This window comes from Petaurus breviceps, unplaced genomic scaffold, assembly GCF_028583685.1.
Source record: "Petaurus breviceps papuanus isolate PSGF00001 unplaced genomic scaffold, PetGlider_PUasm1.0 91041, whole genome shotgun sequence".
In the NCBI taxonomy this organism is placed as follows: domain Eukaryota; kingdom Metazoa; phylum Chordata; class Mammalia; order Diprotodontia; family Petauridae; genus Petaurus; species Petaurus breviceps.
Window position 1 is genome coordinate 2723376 of NW_027187400.1, and position 27079 is coordinate 2750454.

A 27079-nucleotide genomic window follows, 5' to 3' on the forward strand; every position below is an offset into this window, starting at 1 on the left:
AGAGGAGAGGAGAGAAGAGGAGAGGAGAGGAGAGGAGAGGAGAGGAGTTTTTGTTATGTGCCCTCTCCTTACTTCCCATCTTCTATCTCTCCCCCACTCCCTCTCCCTCTCTTCCCTTCCCTATCACCTCATTCCTCACCTCAGTGCTATAACCTCTGAACACAAAGCAGATTAAAAGCAACACCATGCTAAAAGCCTTCCCCTGCTCCCTCTTTTTCCTTCTCTCCCTCTCCGGTTCCATTCCTTTCCTAACTTTCCCCACCTAGACTAGAGGAAGATCAATTGAATATGTAAGAGCCAGAATATGTCACCATCACATTGGGAAGGGGAAGGAGAATAGGAACAAAGCGCAGGTCTTGTAATAGGCCTTAGAACACAGACTGTCACTAATAGATGGGACCTTACAATATTGAGGGGACCTCAGAGGTCCTCTAGCCCAACCCTCTCATTTTATAGATTAGGAAGCTGAGGCTCAGAGAAACTCAGTGACTTTGATCAGTCAGGTAGAAACCAGAGGATGGATTTTGAATCTGGATCCTCACCTGGGACTCCAAAGTCAATATTCTTCCTTCCTACTGAAATGTCCAATAAACAATTTACCTTAAAACAAAGAAAATGAGAGCTAGAAAGGGCCTCCTTTTACAGATGGGGAAACTGAGGCACATCCCCACTATCTCATTCATCTTCAGTCTCTCCCTGTTGACTGGCTGATTCCCAGCTGTCTACAAATATATCCGTGTCTCCCCCATTCTTAAAAACCTTCACTTGATCTGACTGTTCTATATACCTCCTCCCTATTACAGCTTGACTCCTTGCAATAGTTGTCTACAGCTGATCCTTGTGCATTCTTTCCTCTCACTCTCTTAATTCTCTGCAGTCTGAATTCCAACCTCATCATTCAACTTAAATTTCCCTCTCCAAAGTTACAGTGACCTGTTCATCAATCTCCCTCTTGACCTCTCTCTAGCCTTTGAGCGTTGTCAATCACCCTCTTCTCCTTGATAGTCTATTGTCTCTCAGGGTTTTAAGACACTGATCTCTCCTATTTTTCCTCCTGTCTGCCTCACTGTCCTTTGATGAGTTTTCATCAATGTCTTACTACTTACTACCACTAACTTTAGGTGTCCCCCAAGGCTCTGTCCTGGGCTCTCCTGTCTCTTTCTATTTCACTTCAGGATCTCATCAGCACCCATGGATTCAATTATCATCTTAAAGCAGATGATCTCAGATCTATTTATCCAGTCCAAAAATTCCTCCTGACCTCGTCTCCCATTTTCAACAGTCTATTGGACATCTCAAACTGGATGTGCCATAAATATTCAACTCACTATATCCAAAACTGAGCTCATTCTCTTTCTCCTCAAATCTCCTCTCTTCCAGACTTCCCTATTACTAGGGAGGAGCCCACCATCCTCCCAGTCTGGTTCCCCAGTCTAAGCATCATCTTCAACTCCTTTCACTCCCATAGCCAATATGTTGCCAAGCCCTGTTGATTCTAGGGAGGCTAGGTGGTGCAGTGGGTAGAGCCCCAGGCCTAGAGTCAAGAAGACTTATCTTCATGAGTTCAAATCTGGCCTCAGACACTTACTAGCTGTGTGACCCTGGGCAAGTCACTTCACCCTGTTTACCTAAGTTTTTTCATCTGTAAAATGAACTGGAGAAGGAAATAGCAAACCATTCTAGTATCTGCCAAGAAAACCCCAAATGGGGTCACAAAGAGTTGGACAAGACTGAACAACAAAAGTGACTCCACCTTCATCACATCCCCTTTCTGCATCCCTTCGTCTCTTCCAATACCAACATCATCCTGATTCAGGCCCCCATCACCTCACACAGGGACTATTTCAAGGTTGATCTCTCTATCACAAGTCTCTCCCCATTCCAGCCCATCTTCTACCCAGCCATCAAAATTGATCTTTCTAAAGCAGAAGTCTGACCATGTCATCCCCTATTCCATAAACTCCAGGAGCTCCCTATTACTTCCAGGATCAAATATAAAATCTTGCTTGGCTTTTAAAGCTTGGTCCTTTCCTATTTTTCCGTTCATCCTACACATTTCTCCCCTCCATGCACTCTACAGTTTAGTGACACTGGCTTCTTCTAGAAACCTATCTGTTATGATCTCAGCATCTGTTGCCTTACCCTGACCCTTGAGCCCTTGGAGGACTGCAGGGAAGGCTCTAGCTATGTGCCTTGGGGCTTGTGTCCTGCCAGAGATGCAGGGAGGCACCAAGCCACAAGAGAATCCCAAAGTGGATTGTCATTCCGTGCACAATCCCCTCCTACCACTTGTTTCTCCTGAACCTGCTCCATAGGGCTTCCTGTTAGACCTGCCCCTGCCAATTGGGAACTCAGGCAGTGCTTTCCTGCCTGGCAGATGCGAGGCTTTGATCTTCAGCCTGTGGGATCCCCTTGTTCTGTTGTTTCCCAGACTCTGAGGTTACATTCAGGCCATGCTTGCTGCATGCCGGCTTGCTGACTCTGACACTCTACACTGAGACTCACACCTGTTAGAATTTAGATTTTGAAAAAGGAATCCCAGGAGGTGTGAGGGACCTCAGCAGCCATCCATCCCTACTTACACACGAAAAAGAGAGCTCAAACTGCAGAACAAAGGACATAAAAGTGACTGGTTCTTTACCTGAAGACCCTCATTGAGGAGTAACCTACCACTAGCCAAGGCTACCAGTTCCACTCTTGGATAATAACTTGTTAAGCAAGTTTCCCCATATTTCAAGCTCAAATTAGTTTCCTTTCAACTCCCATTCTTTGTTCTTGGTTCTGTCCTCTGGGACCAAGCAGAACAAGCCAAAGCCCTCTTCCCCATGACAGACCTTCAAAGATAACTCCTTCTTCAAATGAGAACGTTTAGAAAAATAAGGCCTCAAAGACAATGTCCTTTCCCTTCCCTTGTTTCACAGGTAATAACAAGCCTTGAGATATCAGCTGAAAGGAACCTTAGAGGGCCTCCCTAATTTCACAAATGAGGGAACTGAAGCTATAGTCCAATAAATTCTCTTTATTTTATTCAATCTGACCCTACCAAGCAAAGAGGGTGACCGACAGATCTCAAGTCCATCAGTGAGGTGAGGCTGGGGGGTGTCTGCCCCAAGCATGTGAAGACTTCCAATGGTGAAACCAGAAGATGAGAACCAATTGTTCCAATGGCCATGAAAGCAGCTGAAGCAGGCGCTGTGGGGCATTAAGGGTTGGTCAGACATGGAAGGGCTGAGGTCATCGGCCTCCACCACATCCTGCGGTTGCCACAAGTCGTCTTGATTTTTGTTCTGCCAACGACCTTTGATGACTCTGGAAGAGGGGAGCTGATGACTTTGTGCAACTGTCTCACTTAAATCTAAGTCACTTGCAAGTTAAGACATCACCTGTGACGTCACTGGTTCTCTTTGAAAAACAAAGGATGAACATCTAAATATATATCTACATACATATAATTACATATATGGACATGCAGGCCATCACCTTTACCCTCCCTCACTTGACAGCTGAGGAAACTGAGGCTGACAAAGGGTGATCGATTTTCCCAGGGTCTCGCCTCCGGAAGAGAGTGAGGCTGATGACTCCGAAACTGCCGCGTTTAAACCTGATTCGCACAGGAGTCAAGAGCTCATCCTATGACGTCACTGTTGCTCCTTAAAAATGAAGGACTAACAACACGCTATAGTGGCGTCCTCACCCCAGAAGTTCGCTCCACCCTGGTGTCCACTCCCACTACAGTTTGCACCTGCGGCCTCTCCCTCTGATTGACTGATCCCCCCAGAACCTCCATTTTAAGGAGAAAGCCCAGGCCAGCCTCGTCTTCACTCCTTACTCTGCACTTTCTCTACCTGCTCCTTCCCCTTCCTTTTATGTGCCTTGGAGGCCCCTAGTGGGGGGAAGCCATATTGCAAAGGATAAGCCATCGCCCCCTGTCGGGACCTCTGCTTCTTGCGGCTGGACTGAAGTAGAGTGAGGCTGATGGATGGCTCAGCTCCGCCTACTGAAGTCCTCCCGGGGGCGGGGCCGGGGGCGGGGCGGGGCCAGCACGAGGCCCTGGCTGCGGCTGCCCGGCAGCCATCATGGAGGACGAGGTGCTCTCCAAGGAGCTGGACCAGTGGCTGGAGCTGCCGAGCGAGAACCAAGTGCGCACGCTCTGCGAGAAGGCGAAGGAGATCCTCACCAAGGAGCCCAGCGTCCGAGAGGTTCGCCGTCCCATCACCGTGTGCCGAGACGTCCGCGGCCAGTTCCATGACCTGATGGAACTCTTCCGAAGCGGCGGGAGGTCTCCAGACACGAGCTACCTGTTCACGGGTGACTACGTGGGCAGAGGCTATTACTCAGTGGAGACGGCGACTCTTCTTGTATCGTTAAAGGTGAGATACCCAGAGCGGATCACCATCCTGCGGGGAAGCGTCGAGAGCAGGCCAGTCACACAAATGCATGGCTTCTATGATGAGTGCCTGCGGAAGTACGGCAATGCCAATGTCTGGAGATACTTCACCGATCTCTTCGATTATCTCCCGCTCACAGCTTTAGTGGACGGACAGATATTTTGCCTCCAGGATTGCTTTCCTCTACCCACTGGCTCGTATCCGAGCCCTGGATCATCTGCAAGAAGTGCCACACGAGAGACTGATGGGTGACCTGTTATGGCCAGATCCCGACGATAGTGGTGGATGGACCTGGTTCCACATTTGGACAGGACATTTCTGAAACATTTAATCAGGGTCAGCCGCTCACCAGCTTGTGATGGAGGGGTACAGCTGGCATCATGATCAATGCACCCAATTTACTGCTACCGGTTGGGAACCAGACTGCTATCATGGAAAGAAATGACTTAAAATTTTCTTTCCTACAGTTTGATCCCGCACTCCCCTGTGGAGAGCTCCATGTAATGCAGTGCACCTCCACATTGCTTCCTATAAACAACTCTGAGGAAAACCTAATAAAAATACCTGGAACGATACCTGGCATCTTTTTTTTTTTTTACAAAGGGATGAGAATAAACATGTTTGTGTAACAAATTGGGATCTGCTGCAATCTGCACAGGACCAAATTGTTCAGTGGTGTGCTCAGGCCTGAGTTAGCCCACTGAGTCTTAAACCCACCCCAATCCCATCTTAAATTAATTAATTAAATCTCACTTGTAAGTCAAGATATCATCCCTTGATGTCACTGATCATTTTCCGGAATGAAGGGTGAACAACAACAAGCCCCATTAGAATGTAAGCCTCTTGAAGGCTGAGAATGTCTTTCTTTTTAATCCTCAGTGTTTAGCAAAGGGCCTAGCATATAGTAAGTGCTCAATAAATGCTTCTTGACTCATTGGCCTGCTGATTTTTACCACGAATGAATGAACAAACAAGAGAATACTAGAGTTCTAACATCCTACCATCCCACTGACTGCATCCATGTGCCTTCTTCAGGACCAATCCATTAGGGATTGAGTTTATGGAGGTGTGTCCTGTCTACCTTTACCTAGGAGAACAGGATCCATTAAGCAAAGAACCTTTTAGTCTGTGTCTATTTGTGGACAACAGGAAGGGACCAGGGAAATGATGCATTTCTGAGTTTCTAAACTTTTTCTGTTGTCTGCTGGCCTTTGAGTGTGATTTGAGGCTTCTGCAAAACTCCCAGAAAAATCCTATTTAACTTCTTGTGCCTATCTTCATTATATGGAAACAATGAAGGGGGAAATTGCATTGTGGAAGGGATAACTGTAGAAAGAATCCCTATGTGTATGAGATGAGAACAACATCATGGTCCCTTCAAAAGATAACCAGAATGGCAAAGGGATTGAAAAAAAAAAACCACACCCTCCAAGGTTTTGATCAGATGACCTAGGTTGTTTAGCCCAGAGAAGGAAAAATTTAGGGGAACCATGAGCCCTATTTTCAAATATTCAGAGCATCCTCATGTGGGAGAGGATTTATAATTGTTTTCTTTGGCTCCAGAGGACAGAAGTCCAAATAATAGGTGGAAGTTACAGACAGAAAGATTTTTATCTCAATATGATGGAAGACTTCCTAACACTTAGAGCTGCCCAAAAGTAGGAGGTGATTCTAGATTTAGACGTTAGAGGACATCTAGTCCAAATTTCTCTCTTTATAGATAGGGAAACTGAGTCCCAGGGAGATGAAGGAATCTGTCCAGGGTCACACAGGTAGCAACAGAAAATGTGATTCAAGTCTGCCTCCCCTGACTTGCAAGACACTGCTCATTCTTCACTACACCAAGATGCCTCTCATTAGGAGGTCCCTGGAGGTTCAGAGGGAAGCTGAGGGGAGGGGTTGGGAAGGAGAGATTTGTCAGGGATGTTGTAGAGGGATTCCTGCCTAAATATGGGGCAGGCTGTTTAACCTCTGCTCTCCCTTCCAGAATGAAGCTTCTCTGATTCTTGGATTCCACAAACCAGTCCTGGACTTAGCGCTACAAGTTGTCAATGAGCATTTATTGTTGTTGTTTGAGCTTTGTTCTTGAAGAGGACCATGACATCAGGGAGGTGATGCCATGACATGGGAGTGGATTGGATTTAAGTGAGGCAGGGCTGTGCAAAGTCACCAGCCTCACTTTCTCCTCCAGAGCCAGATATAAACAGAACAACTGGAGATGGTCTTGGATGCAGATAGACCAAGGATCTATTATGCACCTACTATAATATAAGCTAGTCATTATGCTTTGTATTCCTGAAGATACAGAAAAAAAGTGAAAGATATTCCCTGTTCTAGAGAAACTCAAAGTCTAACGAGAAAGAAAACAGCAATCAACTGTGTACAAACAAGATATAGCCAGGATAAGTTCAAGAAAATCTCAGAGGGCAGGTACTAAGCATAAAGAGAACTAGGAAAGACTTCCTGTGGAACGTGGAACTTAAGCTGGGACTCTTAGGTACAAATATTTCACAGACCCACTCACTACTTTTGGTAGCTATTAGTTAAGAAAAAACACAAGGAACAAAAGCTTTCAAGAATGCTCTAATATTTTTAATGAATTTCTACTTAATGAATCACAATAACGTCTATATACATTTGAAAATGCAGCAAAACATCTATGTACCAGACATCAGTTGCTCAGTGTGCAAAATGACAGTGTTTGGGGTAAATGTAGACCTCTAGGACTTTGCAATTACTGCAACATGGACCACCCCACTAGACCCTACCACTCGATGCCAAGGGTTCCTAACCCTTGCTATAGGAACCACTGCTCTATGCATTAATGTCTTAGACTATGGGGAAATCATATGGTAGGAACCCCCATCCGAACTTTCTAGGAAGGAGTCATAACTAAGGTGGGGTAGTCACAGCTTTTTGTCAGGGCACAGAAACACAACGGGCATTAACACAGTACTTATTCTTTTTAGTTGACATCTCAAAAAACATTGAGTTTAGCCTCTGATTAGCAGGAATAATGGGTTAAAATCAGAAACTACCAGATAGTATGCTTTGCTCTTGCCGCCCCACTCCCAGTGAACTTCTTCATCCCAGTCCCACTCCCCAAGGCCCCCCCCACGACAACCTTCTAATCAGTGAACTCCCTATGGTACCCTCAAGTCTCCATCTCCTTCCTCATCACCCCAAGAACACTGTCTTGGGTTCTCTGTTCATGGTCTCTTCCCATCTATCCCAAATGAATTTTGTCTTTAAACATCAGTTCCCGGGTCCATCACCTGCTGCCATCCTCTGACATCTTTTTGGATGCCAGAGCAGATAATTCCATTTGCTGGTGACTCCAGGAACCCCAGGCAGAGAAGAAGCTGGGGTCTTCACAGCTGAAGGAAGAGAAAAGAGGCCCAAGTCCTTGGAAGCTGCAGTCTTTCTATCTAGTACCTAAGTTTCCTCATTAACCACTAACTGCAACTCCCCAACAACTTTTTACAACCTGACCTCTGTTAAAGGGACCATATCCCTTTCCAGAACATAACATTTTAAAAAACACATTTAAACAAAACATAAAAAGGCTTTAAAAACACAGCGAGAGAAACACATAAAATGGTTTCTCTGCAGGCTTGCACCAGTCAGTATCCCCAGTTTGTCCAAGAGGTACCGCTTAGAGGGAGCCTAGGGCAGAAACATCAACCAGGGAAGAAGGGAGAGGATGGGGTCAGGGACCAGGTAGACCCTGACAGCATCCTCCTGGGTTTACTGCTCAAAACAGAAGGTTTGAGCACCAGTTAAGAGCATGTAATTACAGACAGATATATGGCAATAGAATTCCAACCTGCACCATAATGGCCCCATAAAATGGGTTAGGTTTACACACACGCCAAGCCATTTCACACACTGCAAATGAATCCTTTTTTTTCTTGAGGAAAAAAAAAGAGCTATAACTTTCCAGGAGTTCATGAATTTCCTAGATTCATGGCCCTTTATAGTTTTGCTACTAGATGGAAGAATGAACAAGAGAGACTCCAATAAAGAGAAGAATATGGTGAAATCCTATCCTTCCATCGAGCAATCTTTAAAAAAAATCTTGAATTCCCTCAACAATCTCTCACAGGGAATCATAAATCTAGAGCTCAAAAGGACTTTATCAGTCAGCCCAACATTCTCATTTTACAGATGGGGAAACTGAGGCCTAAGGGAAAAGTATGATAGTAACAATAAGTAACATTTATATCATGCCTTAATATGGCCTATCTACATTACCTCATTTGTTCCTCATAGCAACCCCATGGGGTAGGTGCTATTATTATTTCCATTTTACAGATGGGAAAACTGAGACTTACAGAGGTTGAATGACTTCCCAGGGTCATGCAACTAGTAAGTATCTGAGGCTGGACTTGAACTCAGATCTTCCTGACTGCAGGCTGAGGGTTCTGTCCACCCTGCCTGTTCATACCTGCTATCGAGTTTTAATAGGTGGTTCTGTATCTGCCTAGACAATCATCTAAGGAAACTGAGGCCCAGAAAGATGATATAATGATCATGATGATGAGAATTAACTTTTACATAGCACTTTAAGATTAGCAAAGCTTTTGACATATATTACCTCATTTGATCTTCATATCAACCATGGGAAGCAATTAGTTTTAAGAAGTTTGGAAGGGGGTAGCTAGGTGGTGCAGTGAATAGAGCAGTGGCCTTGGAGTCAGGAGGACCTGAGTTCAAATCCACCCTCAGACACTTACTAGTTGTGTGACCTTGGGCAAGTCTCTTAACCCCAATTGCCTTGCCTTCCCCCCTCCAAAAAAAAAAAAAAGAAAAGAAAAAGTTTGGTGGCCCAGTGAGTAAGGTACTAGACCTGGAGTCAGAAAGACCTGAGTTCAAATCCAACCTTAGACATTAACTAGCTGTGTGATTCTGGGCACTTAACCTCTGTTTACCTCAGTTTCTCCACGTGTAAAATGAGGCTTAATAATAGCACCTATCTCCCAGTGTTGTTGAGTATAAATGAAGAAGATAGTTGTAAAGTATTTTGCAAATCTTAAAGCACTTTATGATAGATAGTTTAGACAAACTTTTGAAGAGAGAGAGAGAGAAGGACTCAATGAGGGACAAATAAAAGGACAGCCTTGCCAATGAGTTGAACTTGGAGAGCAGGAATCTGTAATGTACCCGGTCATGGTAGTTGTGGGAATTCCTCCAGCTTCCTTTAGCATCCTGTGTGAAGGAGAGAAGGAGAGAAATAATGAGAACAATCCCGGACTGAAGTTTGGCAAGAGATCAGTTGTATCCGGACAAGGGATTCAAGAGCTGAGAAGTTGAAATGGCTAACTGTTGGAATGAGATTGGAAAGGAAGGAAAATTAAGTCAGAGGAATCATTTAAAGAGGAGAAGGAAAGGAGGTCCTGATGAGGGCAAAAAATAGGTGTGGGAGGGGTGAAACCTAGGGGAAGATGGAGTGGTAGGAGGTCTATGGTCAAGGAGGGGAATTTGCCGATTTCTAATTAGGGGAGTGGAACATTTGTGGATTATGTTGAGTAAGGTCCACACATTGTGACCATTCCTATCTGTGACTGACGTAGAATGAAGGAGTGGGTCACAGGATGTAAGGAGGTAGAGAAAATGGGAAGTTATGAAGCTTGAGGGAGCATCTTCATGGATATTAACCCCCAACCCCCTCTAGAATAAGGACAGAAGTTGAGGAGAGGAAAGTGGCAAGGCAGAGACTGAACTCCTTAAGAAATGAAGGAGAATGGCCAAGGGGCCCCATACAGCTACCATAGCTATGAGATATGGTTGATTAGGACCCCTCCCCCAACTCTATTCCAATTAGTATTAATCAGTTTGATATGATTCCATAAGGGTGGTGATTATAAGTTCTGTATATTATGAACTGAAGGTTTTAAGTTAACTTGTTTAATCATTGGAAACTAACTCGAGGCCCTACACCCTTGTTTTGCCTCGCTATGGTGACTGAACCCAGTATGGCAGAGGTGACTCAATCACATAGAAAGTCCCCCAATTTGTTTTTCTACCTCTGGATCGCTCTGTCTTGTTCAACATGAGCAGGCAACCATCTTATGACCACTTAGTCAGTGGAGATGCCCCATGTGATCTATACCCTCCCCCTCCCCCATCCACTGATATGTCATTTTTGGCCCTTAAGAGTAAGGTCCTTCAACCAATGAGATTCTGTATTTTACCATGCCTCTTTTGCATATTTGGGAATCAAACCCTATAAAAACAAGGTCCTGGAGACTAGGGGCATCTCAGATCATGAGGAAGATTTGAGACCCACTTCATTAGAGGGGAACATGGACCCTTTAATAAAGTTCCATCTTACCTCAGTTTCTTTTCTTGTAGGTTGCACAATTTTAAACTCCACAAAGCTACTGTAATTTCAATTGGATGGAAAATGTTAGTTATGTGAACTTTGAAAGAGGAAAGATTATTGAGTGAAGAAATTATTAAAGGGAGAATGCAAATGAATGAGGAACATTCTAAAGCAATTCCTGAAATATCAAAAGGATAGGGTATAGTGAATACCAAGCTAGACTTGGGGTCAGGAAGTTTGCCTAGGTTGAAGACCCACTTCAGCCCCTCACCCAAAATGTTAATCTCTCTATGTCTTGGACAACTTTCTGAGACTAAATTGTGAGTTGATGGAGGACACCCCCAACACACACCCCTCCAGAAGGAAAGTCCAGGGACTTAAGAGCCGGCAAGCTTGCCACTGTACAGATGCCAAAACCCTCAAGGAATCCCCCCAGGGGAAAACAGGAGTCTAACCCAGAAGAAGGGAATCAGCCTTGTGCACCCAATACAGACAGTTCTTTTGAAAGAGCAGATTCAGAGAAGAAAAGCTTCACTGGATACCACACTGTGTGAGAGACTGCATGTTTGTCAATCAGAAGCAATGTGTGAGACTGACACTCCCATCACTGATCCACCCAGCCTGGCCTTTCAGAACTGACTGTAGCTCCTGGGATTCAATATTGATCTTTATTTGGGGAGCACATTTCAGATTTTTAATTGCCTTCAAATCTGCAATCAAAAGACCTAGGCTCAAACCTCAGCTCTGCCAATGACTTCTACCTGTGTGATCTTAAGAAAGTCCTTTATTTCTCTGAAGCTCAGTTTCATCACCTGTAAAATGAGAGGTTTTGCTTCAGTGACCTCTAAAGTCCCTTCCCAGTCTATATTCTGCGATCATCTGATTTGGGAGGAGATTATACCACGCTGGAAAGGTCTTGCTGTGAGATTGTCCAGCCCTGTGAAATGCTGAGGGGCTCCTCACCTGGGCTGGATCACCAGCTGACGTCAGTCACAGCCACTCATAAAGCCCAGTCATTAAGGGGGGCAAGGGCTGCAGTCTACCGCCGCCTCCTCCCTGGCCACTCACACCTTCTTGTCATGCTGAAATATGGCTTGGATGGACTGGGTTGGGACTGAGCTCATTCTAAAGAGGTGAATATTTTTTTTTTGTCCATGTGGAAATTGGCACTTGGCCCTGAAACTTTCACTGGGAACAGAACTCAATATTCATGAGTCTGTGGTTACAAAGTACTTTAGCTAAGGAGCAGTGTGGAGTCAGCAAGACCTGTGTTCAAATTTTGCCTCTGATTCGTACTGCTTATATAACCCTGTGACAAGTCAGTTATCCTCTCTAAGCCTCAGTTTCCTCATCTGATTCTTAAATGGGAATTGTAGTACACACCTCACAGGGCTATGGTGAGGTTCCAATGAGTAAAAGCTTTGCTAGATTTATATGAATACCTGTTATCATTATTACTACATTTATGTGTATATAATATGTTATTATATATGATATAAATATAAGCTACCATACAGCACCAATAATTATTGGGTAATATAAAAATCTTACTAATAAATGAGGTAAAATAGAATGCATAATATGTATATTCTATAATTCTATAATTACACATACATATCTATATATTTATATATTACCTCATTTGGTCCTTACACCAGTCCTAAAGCAGGAAAGGCATGGATGGCTGTGCTATTTTGCCATTTTATAAATGAAGAAACAGAAGTTCACAAAGGTATAGGAGATTTGTTTGAGGTCACAGGGCTAGTAAATGTTTCATCAGTTTTATGATAAAAGAACACTCAAATTTGGTAGACAGGTGACTCAGTGGATAGAGTAGAATCAGGAAGACCTGAGTTCAAGTCCAGTCTCAGACTCTTACTATTCATGTGACCCTGGGTAAGTCACTTAACATCTGTTTGCCTTGATCCACTGGAGAAGGAAATGGCAAACCACTCCAGCGTCTTTGCCAAGAAAACCCCATGGACAGCATTGGTGTGATGTGGTCCACAGGGTCACAAAGAGTTGGTCACAACCAAACAACTTAACAACAGCAACAACAAAATATTTAAATTTACAAGATGTCCCTGAAACAACAAGAAGCCACCCAGAAAGCTGAGTGGCTTCAAGGCTGCACATTCACAAATGAAGGATGACAATCTTCTTAGTCAGACTTCTTTCATTTGGCTTTGTAGGGCAATGGACAAGGCCCTGAACTGGAAGTCAAAATAGACTCAATTTCAAATCCTGCCTCAGGGGGGCAGCTAGGTGGTACAGTGAATAGAGCACCGGCCCTGGAATCAGGAGGACCTGAGTTCAAATCTGACCCCAGACACTTAACACCTACTACCTTTGTGACCTTGGGCAAGTTGCTTAACCCCAAATGCCCACCAAAAAAAAGAAAAAAAAAATCCTGCCTCAGATAATTCCTACTTCTGTGACCCTTGGCAAGTCATTTGACTTTTCTCAGCCTCAGTTTCCTGATTTGTTAAAATGAGGATCATAACTGCTCCTACCTCACACCTCAAAGAGCAAATGAGAGAATGCATGCTAAGCGTTTTGCAAATTTTAAAGGACTGTATGAATGCTAGCTCTTACTGCTGTGGTTGTTAAAAAAGTACAATCCTTTTCTTATTTCTGTCTAGTCTTCCCATTGGTCATCAGTCACAATTACACATGGCAGGCAGCATGATGTAATGGGGAGAACATCAAACCAGGAGTCCTGAGGTAAAATTCCAGCTCTATTTCTAACTTCCATAACCTAGGCTGAAGGGATGGGGAACCTGCAACCTCAAGGTCACATATGGCTCTCAAGGTCCTCAAGTGCAGCCCTTTGACTGAATCCAAACTTTACAGAACAGATCCCTTTCATAAGTGTCTGTACTATAAAACTTGGACTAGGTCAAAAGGCCGAATCCAAGGACCTAGAAGGCCACATGTGGCCTCAAGCCCAAAGGTTCCCCACCCCTGCAGCCTAGGGGAATCATTTGGTGGCTCTGGGGCCCTCATTTCCTCCTCTGGTAAATGAGGAATGGACCAAATAATCATTCAAGTCCTGCCTAGTTCTATCAGTCAATAACACCAGTTTTACATACACACATATACATACTCATATACATATACATATATTGTGTATGTATATATGTATGTGTGTATAGTGTGTTGTATAAATGTGGGCGTGTATGTATGTGTGCATATGTGTGTGTATGTGTGCATATACATGCATACATATATTATTTTCCAATTCCCCTCTTTGAGATTCAGTTTCCACACCTATAAAATGGGGATAATAGTCTCCATTATCTTTCCTACCTGAAGAATTCTTCATTTTATATGAATTCATTCATACACATTTTACAGATATGGAACTTGAATCTCAAAGAGAAAAATTGGTTTGCCCAAAATCATGGGGCAAAAGTTGAACTTGGCTGTCAGTTGGTCAGTCAACAAATTTTCATTAAGCATTGACTATGGTACCCAGCACTTTGTTAAGTGATGGGATGACAGAGAATGGCAAAATCATCATCCATGTCCTCTAGGAGCTCCCATTCTAATGGGGGGAGACAGCATGTAAATGACTAGGTTTATGCAAGGTTTTTCTTCCATTTTATTTTTTAATTAAGATGTATTTGTTTTCTTTTCTTTCCACCCTGTCCCCCTCTTAAGAGAGAGAAAAAGAAAAAAAAAGACAAATAATACCCTTGTAAAAAGATGCATAGTTAAGCAAAACAAATTCCCATATTGTCCACGTTGCATACAAGATAGATGAGTGTAGACAGAAGGCAAACTCAGAAGGTAAAGCTTTGAGGATGGGGAAGGGGAAGAACCAGAAAAGCCCCCCCCCCCAAGTTTCTTGCGCCCCCCCCCCCACATAGCAAAGCCTTTCTCTAGCGAGAGGTAGGGAAGACTGGGTGTCTGCTGATGATTGCTATTTGTATCAAGTATGGGGATCCTTATTATGCATTAATAGGGGGTAGGGGCAGGGAGAGAACACTGTCATGTGTTTGCTCTCATCATTAATCACATCGAATAGAATATTATTTTCTGTGAAGCTCCCAGGGCCAATTGCCAATTTTCATATCTATAAAAAAATCCATTTTTACGGAATAAGCACAGGCCCAGCCCATCCCATAAAAGCAATATCTCAGTGTGACATGAAGGTGTGGGTGGTCAGGGAGAAATGGCCCCTTCCAATCCGTTTAATTCAATGAGCATTTATTAAGCACCAGTTCTCTGCACAGCACTGTCCTAGGTACTGGGGAGAGAAGAATGGAGAGCAGAGGAGAAAAGCTGAAGGGGCCCAATAAAAAGTGCAGGGAGTGATGGAGGCTGGGCATGCTGAGTCGGCCTCAGGCAGGGGAATGGACTAAATGACCTTCCAAAATACCACCAGCCCTAAATTTGGAGATCTAAGTGGCTATTAAGGCATTGAAGAATCCCAGAGTTCAAAGAATTAAGGCATCAAAGAATCCCCCAGATGGGGACTTTAGTCAAGGGATTGTGCCTCGATCGTGTCCATGTGATTTTCCTCGACCTCCCCTACTCTGCTGCAAGAGTGGGAAAGAAACAGGAGACTGATGGTGTAGGAGGCTCATTGTCAGCCTGGGCCTCCTGCTCTGGGCAGCTTCCCCACGAGGACCAGCCAAAGCCTGCATGCATCTCTAATCATTCCTTCTCTTGAATGGAGACCAGTGGCCCCCAGACCAAAGCACAATTTCTCTGCAGAGCTGCTGTTTGCCTTGGAAATTATTCTCCATTCACTGTGGCTTCTTTTCCTTTCTTTCCCCAGCCCCAAGCCCCACCTGCTCAGGCTGCTCAGTTCTCTCTCTCTCTAATGCATCCTTTTGTTGCTTACAAATTGCTTTCTGGGCCCCACAAAGTGGTCCTTCGGCTCTTTGAATCTGAAGTCCAGGTCACGAGGAGCCCTTGGGGATAACAGATGCTGCCCCCTTCTCCTTTGGAATCTCAAGCAGTCTTGGGCCCCCTCATCTCTGGGCACAGAGGGAAACAAAGTAGCCAGGGTTGTGGATTCTGTGTTTTTTGTTTTCCCAACGAGCATGATCCTCCTCTCCAGATCAATGAGCACGGGCCTACAGCTACTAATGAACATGCTCACCACTCGCCGTTAATGTAAAAACTTTAATGAGCGCACTCCCCAAATGCACAAGGCTCCAATGGCACACTCACCAGGCAGCATCAGGATAAAGAGAGCCTTTGCATACCAGTAAGCAAACACTCCCTCACCCAGACACTGCTGTGCAGGGTCCCTGTGTACATCATGAATGTGTACCCCCAGTGTAGCACCATAGACATACCCAAAAGCCTTCCAGACACTGGGCCAGTTGGCTTCTTATTCTCCCCCCACCTGACACCATCTCTTTCTCAGAATGGAGACCTGCCTCGTCTGGCCCAACTCCAATCCATTCTCCACTCAACTACAAAAGTAGATTTTCCTAAAGTATAAGTCTAACCACACCACTTCCCTACTCAATACACTCCAATGGTCTCTAAGATCAAATAGAACCTCCTCTGATTCATTTCTAATGCCCTTCATAATGTGTCCCCAAACTTATTATATGCACACATACACCCCCTGGCATCCCTGAGGGATCTACATCCCACATTTCCAAACCTGGAATCCATCACTCCCCTTCTCACACTCTTCAGTGCAGCCCAGCTGGGCTTCTGCTTCCTCACCCCACAACATTCCCTGTTTTCATGCCTTTGCATCACCTTTCCCCAGTGCCTGGACACTGCATCCCTTATTTTCTTCAACACCCTCACCAAGACACCTACATGATGCCTTGCCTGATCCTCCCTTCCTTGCTCGTGCCATGCCCTTGTATTTCTTTATTTTGACAACATTGAGCATATTCTTTTATATATATATATATGCATATAGATGTATATGTGTGTAGATAGATAGATAGATAGATAGATAGATAGATAGATAGATAGATAGATAGATAGATAGATAGTTTCCCTAGATAAAATATAAGCCTCTTGAGGACAGGGGCCCATTTATTTTTTGCCTTGGTATCCTCAGTACCCAGCACAGCACCTGACACATAGTAGGCCCTTATTAAATACTCGATTGATTGATTTATTTGAGGAGCCTTAGAATTCTGCCAGTCTGTCTCCTCACTACTCCCCAAGTGTTGACATCATTAGATGCATGGTTCCAGAACCCAAAGCAACATGGCATCTCAGGGCACAGAACTCCAGGAGAATGCTGGGGTCTTGATGAGTAGCAAACACCCCTTTGCACACTCCTGAAATCCAGGAGCAAAGCTCCTTTAGTGGTTCCCGAACTGCTGCACTGCACCCAGAATGCACCCCAACTCTCATCCTACACACCCTGATTGAGCAACACACACACACACACACACTCTCAATCCTCACACAGTCTATGTTAATGAAACTCGCTTCCATCCTTCATTCAGGGGCCAGGGGTCAGAGTTTGCACTGCCACCCTGAATAGCCTGGATCTGGAACATCAAAGGCATGCCTGCAGACTCTTTACACAGCCAGACAATTGGCAGGCTTCTTGATCCCACTGCCTTCTTCTTACCTCTGTCTGTCTTTCTATTCAGAAGTGCCAGAGCCTATAACACACTAAAGACCCACTATACTATGCCCCTATCACACCTCATCTGAGATACTGTTTTCAAACTGGGCTTTACAGGTTAGGAAGAATACTGAGAAGGCTCGAAAACAGCCAGCAGAGGCCAACTAGCATGATTGAGGGCCTTGAGTCCCTGCCACATGGAGATGAAATGAAGGGACTGGGGGACGTTTAGCCTACATAGCAGGGGGGCTTAACATGGTTGCTGTGTTCCAGTACTTGTTGGGATGCCATGTGGAAAAGGGATTGGTCTTGGTCTTTTTGGCCCCAGAGAGCAAAAGCAAGCTACAGGGAGAGCAGTTGCAAAGAGACAAATTAAGGCTTTATGTTAAGGCTGATAGTTGGATCTGTCCCAAAGAGGGATGGGGCCACTTCAGGAAGTGGTAAGTTCCCCCTCCAAGCAGAGAGTGGCCATCACCTGTCAAGTATATTATGGTGGGGGTAAAGATTGGATGAGAGGACCATCGAGGTCCCTTCCAAATGTTTAATTCTGAGATTCTGTGAGCACACTCCCTAAAAGCACAAAGAAACACATGCCCGTGTAACATCAGTTAACACACTGTTCCCCACCCACCAGCTAGTACATAGTACTAAGCTTATTTTGTGTTTTGTATTTATTACTTATGATTTACTGCACTAAATGGTGAAGTGGATAGAGTGAAGGGCCTTGAGTCAGGAAGACTCCTCTTCCTGATTTCAAATCTACCCTCAGAAGCTTACCAGCTCTGTGACCCTGGGCAAGTCACTTAACCTTGTTTGCCTCAGTTTCCTCATCTGTAAAATGAGCTGGAAAAGGAAATGGCAAACCAGTCCAGTGTCTCTGCCAAGGAAACTCACCAAAGAGTCATGAAGAGTCAGACACAACTGAAATGACTGAATGACACTAACCTATTATGTAGAATTTATTACTTATTAACAAGTGTGGTAACTGAGTTATATGAATGAGTACCTTTCCCTTGTATGTAAGCCAGCACACTCTCTTCACAGGAAAGAACAACGCTCCTATGTAACATTGATGAGGACATTCTCCACATTCGTTTAGAAATGCTCTAAGGGCAATGCTCCTTGGATATAAATGAATACAAGAGGGAGCTCTGACCTCATAATCTTAGGGAACTTCCAGGGGGAAGATCCCTCTACATAAAAGCCAATCAAAATCTATTTATGACTCAGTAGATAAGTCCTAAGGTGTGGCCTAAGATGTATAGAGGGTAAAATGGTTTTTCCCACACTTACACAACAATCACAAGTCAGAGGTTGGATTGGAACTCAGGTCTTCCTGATTCCCAGCCCAGCATACTACCCATGACATGAATCTGCCTCTTATTCATTTTCTTTTCTTTTTTTTCTTTCTTTTTTTTTACTGGATTTGTTATTTCTTTAGCATAGGGAACTCCCAGTAAAGAAAGTCCTTCCTTCATTGTAGATAGGTTCCTGTTGTGCGGCTTGGTCTCAGAGAATCATCAGGGAGCACCACAAAGGGACTTGCCCAGGGTCACAGAGTCAGCATGTCAAAGGTCAGACCTGAACCCAGGATTTCCTGCCTCTGACATCAGCTCTGTGTGCATCTTGCCCATTGTAGGTTCTCAAGGAATGACTCCTGAGCTCCATTGCACAAATGGCGGCACTCCCCTTGTAAACTGATGTCATGGCCACACTGTCTCTGTTCTATCCCCGGGTTACTCAGAGAGCCCCAAATGTTCTTGATCTTCCCTTTCCTTAATTTAATTTGGCCATTTACAAACACCCGCAGTGCCTGCAGCCCAGCCAGGGAAGCACGCCTTTTGCAAGCAAGAAAGAAAAGATAATTAACTGCTATCATTCTGCCTTAATCAGTTCCAAATGTGGGGAAAGCAATCATGATGTAAAGAGGCCTGTGTTGCAGAGGATGTGAATGATTTGTTCCCATGGCTTCATTACCATTCTTTACTGTCTGATCTCTATTCAGACTGGCAAATTACATTAGCACTGTCTTTCCAATCCACTTTTTCCTGGCAGGGAGACAACCATAGAAGATAAGAAAACTGGTCTTAATGGGAATGCTTGGTGAACTCTTACTCTCCTCCTTGAATCTTAAAGTTCCATCACCCAGCAGCCAGTGCCAGGCTGTAGGGTGGCCCATGGATGTCTATGGAGAACAATGCAGAAGCCCTAGGGGACAGCAAGATGATCTGGCTTTTCCAGGAGAAGAGTGGGAATCTGGAGCCTGCTATCAGAACCTCCAGAGGCTGACAGGCTGCCTGAGATCCAGGAACAAGAACAGAAAATGTCGGAGTCAGAAGGGACCTCAAGGGCCTTCCACTCCAACCCCTACCTGAATGAAAATACCTTCTGTAACACATCAGACAAGCAGTCACCCAGCCTTAACTGTAAGCGAAGAGCCCACTCTCTTCCTGAGGCCTCCCAATTCATTGATGGATGGTTCTAATTATTAGTGAGGTTTTCCTTACAGTGAGTCAAAATTCACCTTGTTGCCACTTTTTGGACTAGGTTATGCAGAACAAATCACCAGTAATGGAGATGTTCTGGTGGCCAGGGTCACCAGTGTGGGGTAGCAAAGAGCTGAGGGCATCTTGGAGCTGATGTTCCTGAGGGTGGGGGGAGAGGGAGGAGAAGAGGGGAGATTAGGGAGGGAAGGCTAAGGACTTGTAGCTGTTGAATTTTCAGAAAGTGCTGTAGGAAGGAAAATGCTCTAAAGGGTGGGGAACCTGCATCCTCAAGGCCACATGTGGCCTTCTAGGTCCTCAAGTTCAGCCTTTTGACTAAATCCAAATTTCACAGAACAGATCTCCTCAAAAGGATTTGTTCTGTAAAAATGTGGACTCAGTCAAAGGGCTGCACTTGAGGACCTAGAGGGCCACATGTGGCCTTGAAGATATGGGTTCCTCACCCCTTTGAGAATTCCAGGAGCTAGGCTATTCTGGAGGAGCTGGGAGATAGAACAGGAGGAGGGGATGACACAGGATGGGTGGGAGAGGAAGGATGCTAACTATGTGAAAATGAGTTTAGGAGAAGTACATGTGTAGATGGAGGACCATGAGAGGGGTAGGCAGCAGATATATAAACCAATCTTACATTAGCCATGATGAGCGTTATGAGGACGGGGCAGAAGAGAAACACAGCAATTTAATGAATCAACCAACCAATAATTATTAAGTGTCTACTATATGCCAGGCACTGTGCTAAGCACTGGGGATATGAAAAGAGGCAAAGGGCAGGCCCTGCCCTCAGGGAGCTTCCAATCCAATGGGAGAGAGGACATGCAAACATATATAGACAATGCAAGCTCTATACAGAATAAATAGGACACAATTAACAGAGGCGAGGCATTGGCTTCCTGCAAGAGGTAGAATTTTAGTTGGGACTGTGTGACTTTAAATCATTTCAGCCCTCTACTTCTTGACTTCTCCGTTAGGGCGGATAGCTGGTATGGAGATAGACCCTTGAGTTCAAATCCTTCTGCAGACGCTTACTAGCAATGTGACTCTGGGGAAATTACTTAACCTCACCTACCTTTGGTTTCCCCAGCTATGAAATGGAAACAATAGCACCTTCTTTGTATGGTTTTCATGAAGGCCAGATGAAATAACATTATGGAAATCACTTTGCAAAACTTACAGTTCTTCAGTCTCTGACTGGGCCCCGCAGGGAAGGGGATAATCTGGCAGAATCAATATTGGGACCTTGGAGGTTTCGCGTCTTACCTGAAGCTTAAATCTTGGGCATATGGCTGATAAGCAGTTTTTGATAAATGTGATGTTTAACATCCAATTGAAAAACACTTACTCCAAATGTGGAGATTCATGGAGAGATAGCCTCTATTATAGGTGAGTTAATTGGGGAGGCAGAAGTACCCACAGCTTGGGCTCAAAGAGTCTTAGAGATGTTCTCTAAGGACCCCCATATGGAGATCAATGTTGTGCTTGGATTAGTGAGTTCTATCCCTTCTGTCTCTCTGATTCCTGAGACGTGGGCATCTTTATTAGAGTGATACAGGTCCCCAGGTCAGATTCCAACCCTGTTCCCTGCTCTCTGCTTCCTGGACAAGCTGGGCAAATTAGTTAGCCTCTCTAGGCCTCAGTTTCCTCATCTGTAAGATGAGGGGGCTGGAATATATGACCTATAAGCCCCATGCAAGCCCAAAATCTAACATCCTATGAATTGTGCAAACAATGCTTTAATTTTTGTTTGTTTGATCATTTCTGTAAGCACATCCAGCAAATAGAAGACATTTTTAAAATGCTTGGTAAATTTAATTGAAAGTTGTTCTCTGTATTCAGGAAGGTCCAGAGAAAGAGAGAATTTAAAATCCTGGACCTGAGCAAGTGAGGAGATGTAAGAGAAGGAAATTATTTTGTTATGTTTCTTTCTTTGAGCCATCATCCCACATTCTCCCCCAAAGACACCGATATTTTAGCCCTGAATTTATCTCCCATACACTTTGACCTGTGACAAGTTATTTCCCCTCTCTGGGCCTCAGTTTCCCCTACTGTAAAATGAAAGGATTGGACTATGTAGTCTCCAGGTTCCTTGCAGCTCAAACATTTTCTGCATCTATAGATCCCTATTTTGTCTTTCCATTGTCACTAGGTCAACAACGTCCTCCCTCTAATCTAAGTGCTGGCAGTCGAGGGTCTCAGTGAATGTGATTCTGAGATGGGCTGCACTTACACTGATGTCCTCACCACTCCTGCCACTGAATAGGATTGATTGGCTGCAGTTTTCCTGCCAGAGAAATTGCACTTGAAAATACTGAGTCCGCAATGACATATGACTTTGGCGAGACTGCAGAGATAGAGGGGACGATCAGACGGTAAGAGACCAAAATTGGCCCCATTTTGCTGAACCGCTTGATGAGTCGGGTAATGTGAGGATGTGAACAAAGAGAGCCTTACTACTGAGAGCCTTACTACTGAGAAGGATGAAAGCTAACTCACTGCACGCTCCAAGTCCTCAAATGTCAGAGCTGGAAGCAGCCCCGGAACACAGAATGTTAGAACTGGGAGGCACCTTGAAACATAGAACATAGGAACAATGTCCGATCTGGAAGAGATCTTAGAACATGGAATATCTGATCCTAGAACAGGGGTTCTTCATCTGGGGTCTGAGAACTTTTTCAAAAAATAAATGTTTTGATGGCTGTATTATTAGAACTTAAAACTGTACTGAGATTTTCGGGACAGCCTGTATGAAATGGTTTCCTTTATAATCATATGGATTTTATTTTATGCATTAAAAACATGATTCAGAGGAGGGATCTCTGTAGCCTTCACCAGGCTGCCCAAGTAGGTCATGACACAAGCTCTGGCTCAGTGGGACTTCAAAGCACAGAACGCCAGAGCTAGAAACAACTTTGGAGATGATCTAGTCTAGGGGACAAAGCCAAGGTGGCAGAGCATAGACAGCCACCCAGCTGAACTGTCCCAAGGTTCCACTCCAGATAACTTTAAATGATGTCTCAGATTGACTTTGCAGTGGCAGAGCCAGTAAAAGATCAGAGTGAGATCTTTTTCCAGCCTAAGACAATACAGGAGGTCAGCAGAAAAGGTCTGTGACACCAGGGCAAGGGCTGGCCCAGATCAGCAGCTCTGATCATGGGCGGTGGGCCTCAGAGCCAACAGTGGCAATGGCAGCTTCCAGAGCTCTCTGCACATAGATGGAAAGGGGGGTGGAGCAACCGGTCAGAAAGAAACTGCAAGGGACCCTTTGCTGGCATTGGTAGTAGCTGCTGCTCTATTGCCCATGTACAGTTCTGAGTCGCAGTTCTAGGGTGAAGAAGAGTGCTTGCAGTCACTCACAAGAGATCCGAGATCCAAGGCCAAGAGGAGCACTAGCACTTATGAGGGGAGGAGGGGCCCTTCCTGGGTAAAAACCAGAGCACAGAGCAGGAGAGCAGTGATCACACCTCTCCCTGGATCACACCACTTTGGAAGCACCAAAAATTTGCAGATCCCCAGAACTAGCTCTGAAAATAGCAGCACAAAAAAGCCTGAAGTTTAAGGACAGTGCCTCCACAACCCAGGTGAGCAGAGCCCAATTTTAACATAAAGTTTAAAGTCAAGAAGTAGCCTGGAAAAATTAACAAACAACAATAACAAGCAAAATTAATAATAATAATAATAATAATAATAATTTGACCATATACTACGGTGGCAAGGAACTCCAAGATATAAATTTGGAAGGAAACAATATGAAAACATCTACAAGCAAAGCTTCAAACAAAAATGCTAATTGGACCCAAGCCTAACAAGAATTCCTAGAAAAATTAAAGAAAGAAATAAGAGTGATAAAGGGAAAATCAAGAAAAGAAATGAGTGATGCAAGATAATTATGAAAAGAGAATTAGCAGATTGGTAAGAGGTAGAAAAAATACCAAAGAAAATAAAACCTTAAAAAACTGAATTGGTCTAATGGTAAAGAGGCACAAAAATTCACTGAAGAAAAGAATTCTTTAAAATGCAGAATTGGTCAAATGGAAAAAGAGGCACAAAGGTTCACTTACGAAAATAATTCCTCAAAAATTAGAATTGGGTACGTGTAAACTAATGACTCCAGGAGACATCACAAAATAATAAAACAAAGTCAAAAGAGATCATCTAGTCTAATCTAATAAGTTTAAAACTAAGAAAATGAATGTTCAGAGAGAATAAGAGGTTTGCCCAAAGTCAAACAACAAGTCATTGTCAGAAAGCTGAGAATAGAACCCAGGTCTTCTTGTTTTCTAGGCCAGTGCCTCTTTCCTCTATGCCATCCTATTTGCTGTGTGATATTTTTGGAAGGAAGGAAAGAAACATTTAAGAATCTACTATGTGCCAGGCACTGTGCTAGCTGCTTTACAATTATTGTCTCATTTGATCCTCACAACAACCCTGGGAGGTAGGTGTTATTTATAATCCTCTTTTATAGTTGAGGAAACTGAGGCAAACAGAGATCAAGTGACTAGCCCAAGTTTACACAGTAAGTAAGTATAATACTGGATTTGAACTCAGGTCTTCCTTGCTCCATGTGCAGCATTCTATGCAGTGGACCATCTCATTGCCCCTGCAAGAAATTAATAAATGAATGAAAAGGTATTAAATAAGCATTTACTGTATCTGAAGGCGTAGGGAGATAATACAGAGTGCACTCTCAGGATGTGTGTATAAGAGAATGCTTGTAACACCTGGCACCAGTGGGAGTTTGGTTTCCAAAGTAATTGCTTCAAACCACTCTTGTGTGAGAGTCTGTTTGTGACTAGTTCTATACCTGAGGAACTGGTTGCAGAGGGATAGTTCTCACTTTCTGTATCTCTGGGAGAGTAGCAGCCCAGGTTTGGGAACACATTGGTTTTTGTGTGTCTATGGGGGGCAGGAGGGAACTGGAAGATGGTTCAAATTAGTAAGGTTACTGGAAGGAGTGTCTACTAATAGCAGTCTGTCAGAAATTGGGCATAGAGCAATAACTTTCACCATTTACCAAGATAAGGTTGAAATGGATACATGACTTAGATATAAAGGGAGATATTACAATAAAATTTGAAGAATATGGAACATGTTATCTATCAGATTTATGGATCAGTGAAAATTTTATGAACAAACAAGGGATAGAGAGATGTAAAATTTGATTACATTAAATTAAAAAGTTTTGTGCAAATAAAACAAATATAACCAAGATCAGAAGGAAAGCAGAAAACTGAGAGGAGAGGGGAAATTTATAGACAGTTCCTCAGATAAAAGCTTCATATCCAAATATATAAAGAACTTTGTCAAATCTACAAGAATGTGAGTCATTCCCCAATTGATAAATGGTCAAAGGATATAAATAGGCAGTTTTCCAATGAAGAAATCAAAACAATTTACAGTCACATGAAAAAATGTTCTAAATCATTGTTTATTAGAGAAATGCAAATTAAAGTAACCTTGAGATATCATCTCATACCTATCAGATTGGCTAAAATGATATAAGGGGAAAGTGACAAATGTTGGAGGGATGTGGAAAAATTGGGACCCAAATTCATTGGGATGAATCACAGTCCATTTGGTGGATCTGTGAGCTGATCCAACCATTTTGGAGAAAGATTTATTAGAGATTTATTAAACTTTCTCTACTCTTTGACCCAGCAATATCACTGTTAGGTCTGTTTCCCAAGATGATTAGGGAAAATGGAAAAGAACCTACATGTTCTAAAATATTTATAGCAACTCTCTTTGTGGTGACAAAGAACTGGAAATTGCAGGGTCACCCATCAATTGGGGAATGGCAGGACAAGTTGTAGCATGTATTCACAATGGAATGTTACTCTGCTATAAGAAATGATGAGCTCATTAGTTTTAGAAAACCATGGAGAAACCTCTGTGAAATAATGAAGAGTGAAATGAGCAGAACCAAGAGAACATTGTATACAGCAACAGTAGCATCATTTTAAGACAACTTTAAACAACCAAGTCTTTCTGATTAGTACAAATACACCCAAATTAACCTCAAGGATCCTATGAAGGAAGATGCAGTTTGGATAGAGAAAGGAATGTTGCTGTGGGGTATGAAATGATGAGCTAGCTGACTTAGAAAACCATGGAAAGACTTGGACTTATGAAAGAAATATAATGACCAGAGTTCAAATCCAGAATTATACTTACTTGCTTATGAAGGAAGACACTATCCACCTTCAGAAAAACAGATAATAGGAAGAAGTAAGCATGGTACAGTCACATATATGTGTGTGAGCATATATGTACATATATATGCGTATCTTTATAAATGTCTATGTATGTGCATGTGTAGTCACACTCAATAGTAGCCTTCTTGGGGGACGGAGGGGAAAAATAAAGTAAAAAGTTCACAGAAGAGAACAAAAGAAAACCAGTAAGGAAGCAAAGAAAACCTGGGCAGCTTAGAAAATGATGTGTAGTATTTATTTTATAGATTTTCTTTTATTGTTTTATATAGAATCCTCTCTTATGATCTGCTACATACATGGCAATATTTTTTCCTTTTCTCATTTTGTATTTAAGTGTAAAATAAAAAAATTTACCCAAAACAAAACAAAACTAGACTCCAAAGTAGTCTGGCCAGTTTTTACCCAAAGAGATAGTTCTAAATACCACCTCTACTCCAATCTCTAATGATGATGGAGGGAAGAGACAATGCTTCACCTTAATGAGGGTCCTGCTATAGAGGAATGAGTCTGGTAGAAGAATAGTCACATAACTATAAGTGACTCACCTTCCTTTTCTGGGTCTCAGTTTCCTCATCTGTAAAAGGAAGGTAGCTATACTAAGCTAGATCTCTGAGGCGCCTTCCTGCTCTGACATTCCATGACCTTGAACTTGTTGAACTGATTTGAATTAAATCTCTGCCCAACCTGTCCCTCCTTCACACCCCAAATTTAGTATGGTTCCACCGAGCGTCACCTACCTGACTCATACCTCTAATTAATCCAGAAAGCTGGGCATTCAAGAGTTCCCCAGTTGGTCTTCTCTGATGTCCCCTTTGGAACTGTAGGAGAGCATGAAGGACTGGAGAAAGAGTCCACAGAGCTGACACACACCTCACTCCCTCCCCAGTGCCCACCTCTGCTTCGCATCGCTGTCTCCTGGCTTTCTTCACAGGAGCCTGAAATGTAAGCCCAGGAGTGAAGAAATTAATTCTCCTCAAGTCTGGCCACCAAAGACTCACTCAGCATTCCATGCATGCGCCCTCCATAAAGAAGAAAACTTGTCGGGAATTCATCTGCATTTACCCAAGATTTCTCTTTTCTTTCTTCTG

The 27079-nt window shown here is 43.6% G+C and overlaps 1 long non-coding RNA gene and 1 pseudogene across 1 annotated transcript in view; one reads left to right on the forward strand and one right to left on the reverse strand.

Moving 5' to 3' along the window:
• LOC138153966 (uncharacterized) overlaps positions 1–27079 on the reverse strand; it is a 143536-nt gene that overhangs the window by 799 nt on the left and 115658 nt on the right. Inside the window, exon 2 of the long non-coding RNA XR_011166514.1 lies at positions 9552–9596. This is a non-coding gene — a long non-coding RNA (uncharacterized lncRNA). The remainder of the gene's footprint in view (positions 1–9551; positions 9597–27079) is intronic.
• LOC138154259 (serine/threonine-protein phosphatase 2A catalytic subunit beta isoform pseudogene) lies at positions 4077–6477 on the forward strand (annotated as a pseudogene).